This window comes from Vanessa atalanta, chromosome 7 (genome assembly GCF_905147765.1).
Source record: "Vanessa atalanta chromosome 7, ilVanAtal1.2, whole genome shotgun sequence".
In the NCBI taxonomy this organism is placed as follows: Eukaryota; Metazoa; Arthropoda; class Insecta; order Lepidoptera; family Nymphalidae; genus Vanessa; species Vanessa atalanta.
Genome location: NC_061877.1, coordinates 7,755,512 through 7,761,279, shown reverse-complemented (window position 1 = coordinate 7,761,279; position 5,768 = coordinate 7,755,512).

Here is a 5,768-nt window from a genome sequence, read left to right as displayed (position 1 = left end):
AGCAAATAGTTACCACATTTAACATTTAATTTCTATTTTAGTATGGTTATAACAAAAAAATCAGATAATTACCGGTCATATATTTAAAATACACCAAGGCCCTGGAGAGAAAACCTGAATACTGATTATGTCTGCAAAACGGGTCGCAAGGCCGCGGAATCGTTTTACCATACACATCAGCTGCCCTTTCCGTGTCGTGTATCATCTGTTCTCTGTGGAGTGAATGGATTATTTGTTTATTTAATAACAAGCTAAGTTAGGCTAAAATAAACTTAACATATATATTTTTATAAACTTGGATATTAGTTTTTTCATCCAGGTTTTCTACGTGAGGGTTACGCTGAGCCACGGGTGGAGCATTGCACGGGAATGCCGTGGATGCATTATATCGACAAGATTATGACTATGAAACGGCCGACCAAATGAGGGGTAAAGGTAGTGGGTAGGATTTCCATATAATCTTTATCCCCGCGTAAGGGCTTGGGTACTTTCCTGAATATTTTCTCCAATTCAACCCGTCGAAAGCTCAATTTTACTACGAAAATCCCTGTATATTATGGCGCCAAACTTTTTAATACCAATTTATTGGGATACTTGGTGTTGATAAATTGAACCAAGTTGATTTGAGGTTTTACCTGAAGAGCGAATTAAATCGTGTTAATAAATAACTCGAGTTCGGTTTATACTCTACAAAATGAAGTCCCGTCTCTATGCAGTACTGTTTTAACCTCGGGGCTCTAATATGCCAACTCTGAAATAATAATTGTTATAAGTCCATACTAGGTCGGCAAGACATTTCTCATAAGTCAAAGATAAGAGATAGAACACTTTCCATTAGGTTGTTGATAATATCAAAACAAAAAAACCTAAATGTGAATTGGATTTTAAAGGAAAAACTAAGAAACCTTTTTAACAAAATAGGGACAATTTTAAGAGATTTTGAAGAAAGCCTTATATAGAGAGACTCTATTAATTTTCATTAGACTCAACTGCGACTCCGTTGATATCAGGACAAGGGTAATATTTCAACAACATTTCTAATTAGAAGAAGAATTTTGTAACTTTACCGTCATATAATATTTGTTCAACGTTGAATGCTTCTAAAGATACATATTGTTAATAATTAACTAATTTTCGAAATTATTATTTTTTTTCACGCTTTTCCTTCACCTTTGAGCACGTGAAAAATTTATAAAGCACCCAAATTAACCACATGAGACTTAGAGTTGCTTGTAGGATATACATTTGAACATCATTACATAGTATAAAACAAAGTCGTTTACCGCTGTCTGTCCCTGTGTATGATTGGATCTTTAAAATGAGACATCGAATATTGATGCGGTTTTTTTTAATAGATTGATTGATTCAAGAGGAAGGTTTATATGTATAATGCATGCACAATATACATAGTAGAGAAACACTGATAATTTTAGAGTTTTCTAAATTGATGTCGTAAATATACACGTTTTTTGCGCTTACGTTGCAAATAAACCCTACGAGATAGATCAAAATAATGTACCACAGTATTGTAAACCTCAAAAAGGTCTTAAAAAAAGTCGACTATTGTATAGGTCTTAGGAATAACAAACAATAACCATTTTTTACTTTTTACGAAAAATAATGGCTTATTTTCGAAACAATTTTAAGCAAAACAGCATTAATCCTTATCAAATTAAGTACCTTAAATGTATTGTGCATTAAATATAGATCAAAGTGTAACAACATATGGTCTACAACATGTAATTTAAATGAATATTTTCGAAGATATTACAGATTTAAAATACAGGGACATAGCGTTTAGTATTTTCTAATGACAAAAAATCTAGGAACGTTGTAAGACATTCTGTACTATATTTAGTATCAGCATTGCAACGTGCGAAGCCAGGACAGGTCGCCATTATAATACAAAAATAAAATAAAAAATTTGTATTCGTATATTCACTCCCTTTTTTTTAGGAACCGCACGACTTTACCTCGAACTAATGATAGAAAAAATCGTTGCTAAAAACAAAAATATAGACATCAACTAATAAAAGTCGTGTTAAATATTGATCTAATAAATAATATATCGTAAAATACGTGTCTAATGTTTAGTCACGACGATATTCACGTACCGATGCATAAGATAAGATACCCCACGATTTAAAGTCATGGTCAAATGTTGTCGATATACGATCAAATAAGCATATTATCAAGATATTTTTTTATTATTTTTTTTACTTTAATACATCCTATTTAGTTATTTTTTATCTTATATAGCCAATGCGCCACCAACCTTGGGAACTAAAATATTATGTCCCTTGTGCCTGTATTTTCACTGGCTCACTTACCCTTCAAACCGGAACACAGCAATACTGAGTACTCTTGTTTGGTGGTAGAATGTACCCTACCAAGCAATTGTTTAAAAATATACATGCATCATTACTAAGTTTTGTTTGGCTATTTGGTTATATTGTTATTTAGTTAGCTTTATGTTCTGGGTACCGGAAAAAATCTTTCAACATTTATAAATAAACTATCGATATATTTATTTTTAGCATTAGCAGCCTGTAAATTTTCCCACTGCTGGGCTAAAGGCGTCCTCTCCCTTTGAGGAGAAGGTTTTGAGCATATTCCACCATGCTGCTCTAATGCGGGTTGGCGGAATACACATGTGGCAGAATTTCGTTGAAATTAGACACATGCAGTTTTCCTCACGATGTTTTTCTTCACCGCCGAGCACGAGATGAATTATAAACACAAATTAAGCACATGAAAATTCAGTGGTGCCTGCCTGAGTTTGAACTCGAAATCATCGGTTAAGATGCACGCCTTCTAACCACTGGGCCATCTCGGCTCTATCGATATATTTATATACTTATTTTATTTAAGTAAATTTATCTTTTCTTCCCGTTTATATTAATATATTGAATCTTCGACATCTTATATCGTTTAGCCATTTATCAAGTATACGGAGAACTACTTTTAAAAGAAAAACAAAAAATACATAACATATTATGGAAAGTACAGTACAAAATTATTTTATATGTTTATTAAAACAGTGTAAGCGAAATCAATGTTAATATTTTTATTTGAGCAAATAATTTAGAGCAGTAAACGCCTAAATGGAAGTTGTTTCAACTTCCTCTAATGGAAAAAGTTTGACGGCCTGTTCATTTCACATGGTTCGTTAGGCTTATGAAAATAATTGTTCATTTACAAGTGACGAGTTTCTTTACTGGATTCAATTCAAATTCTTTACTGGATTTTTTATATACGACAAATTAATTTTGGAATTTCAAATCGGATAATTGATGTCAGGACAAAGTTTGACACGATCAAAATCTATTCTTCCTTTTTTTTACATTAACAGCCTGTAAATTTCCCACTGCTGGGTTTAGGCCTCCTCTCCCTTTGAGGAGAAGGTTTGGAGCATATTCTACCACGCTGCTCCAATGCGTATTGGTGGAATATACATGTGGCATAATTTCGTTGAAATTAGAGACATGCAGGTTTCCTCACGATGTTTCCTTCACCGCCGAGCACGAGATGAATTATAAACACAAATTAAGCACATGAAAATTCAGTGGTGCTTGCCTGGGTTTGAACCCGAAATAATCGGTTAAGACGCACGAGTTCTAACCACTGGGCCATCTCGGCTCCTTCTTCTTTATATGCCTCCTTATATTATTTAATTTGAAAATTCTTGCTAAATATAACGACGACATAAAAATATTCCAAAGCTTAATATTTTCTCGCTACGAAATATTGAAACTGTATTAAAAAATTATGTAGTATTCAAGAAAAAGAAAAAAATTAAATTGCCGCCATAACCTTAATGTGCTAAACAGGGTAATTAAATTATACAAAGTCAAAGTCATTTATTATATTACCTTATAAATTTCTCTAAGATGTCGGATAATAAATTCTATCATAAAATGCGAGCGTGGTTAAAAATATTAATTAAAATTACATATTTATTGCCTGTCTGAAATATTATGTAAGTAAATTGCAAGTAACATAGTTTTAATAAAATAATATAAATGTGAATATTTTATCTTTACTGACATTCGTATTTTACAACTTAATTTGAATGTAACTTTATTTTAAGAACTTGCTTAATTTGTTTTTTTTTTTAAATTACAATGTGACTGTCAGTAAGGTAAACATCGAAAGTAAACTTCAATGTTTCAGATGAAATTTTAAAATAACCACTCTCTTAGTAGGATGTAGGTACATATCTTACACTCAGTGGAGTCGTGTGGTAGAATACGCTTCAAGCCTTCTCTTAAGCAGAGACGATCTTCAATAAATGAACGGTTGCAGGCCATTACATTACTAAATTTATTTATTTAATAACAAATAGTTATTCATATTATATACCTATAAAAGAAAAATTAAGGTACGTTTAAATTCACCTGCTATTTGCAATAAATACTTATAAAATGGGATCTTATTTAAAACTTAATTAGATTTTGCCTTTACCTGTGATGTGACTATAAATAGCATGTTGTTGTTTTGTCCTCGAGGCAACAGTAAATCAGTAACGACATACTCAAATTAAATGACACCATTTGGAGCATTAATAACTCAACATAAAATCTATAATTGCGTTTTGGACGTTAAAACATTGGTGCCGATCCGATTTATCGACATGAACTCGCCCTCTTATTGTCACTCGCAAAATAAATTTGTTATTTTCAATTATTGTATTTTATGTTTTACTTGGAGTTTATTTTATATAGAAGTAATAAATATCGCGAAAAAATCGTCGAATTATAAAAACTTCAAATGAGGTTTGATATATTATATCAAAATATTTTAGATATACTCATTGTGTCAATGAGATTTATGTAGATAACCTATCAGAAACGCCAAATTAATCAAGTATTCTTTTTTCCACTTTATCGAATTTTAGATTTCACAAAGCGAAATAGAATAAATACACGAATCAATACAGAGACAAAAATAGTTAATCAATAGAAAAAATTATATGTTATGGTTGGAGTGATCAAAATAATTGGGTTTCTATATTTTTAGTTTTACAATATCCAACGTTGTCCAATCACCAAAATTTGTAACTTAATAGATAGAATAATAAAACTAGTCTTTTTTTTTTAAATCATATTTAAAGTTACTTATGTAAACTATCTGATGTTTACATAGTTTTCATATTGTATATATTCTTAAAATGCGACCAACACTGTTAAATATAAATTGTACACCCATTAAAAATATGTAATTACCGAAGTTTCATAAAATTTTCGATCTTATGAAAGTTGCAGTTTTAAAAATTAATTGAAGGCGAGACTAAGCGCATGTAGTCTTAATAAAACTTCCTCAGTGCTTTTTTATTACAAACTGGACATAGCCGGTATAATATTTTCATGCTCAGAGTTAAGCCTAATTTATTGGAAGGACATCTTATCAAACTTTATACATTAAAAATATGTAAAAATGTTACCAAACTATTTATTATATCGTTCCTTTTTTAACACGCGTATATTAGGTTCACTTGTAACTGTGGATGTAAGAAAATCTTAGAATTCTAATTTGACCCATTTCCCGGTCTTCGATTAGGATTAAATTTTGCACACGCTCTGAGTTCTGATGACAATACATGACTAGTTAAGAAACTTCATTACAAATGCAATATGGCGGCCTCCCAAAGATGGTGAAAGGCTGTGTGAAATCTACCCCCATGATATGGATATCAAAAGAAAGGGTTTGCGGTCAGGAATACGAAAAAATAGACACGTGACTTAAATCCAACATAGCGGACATCCAAG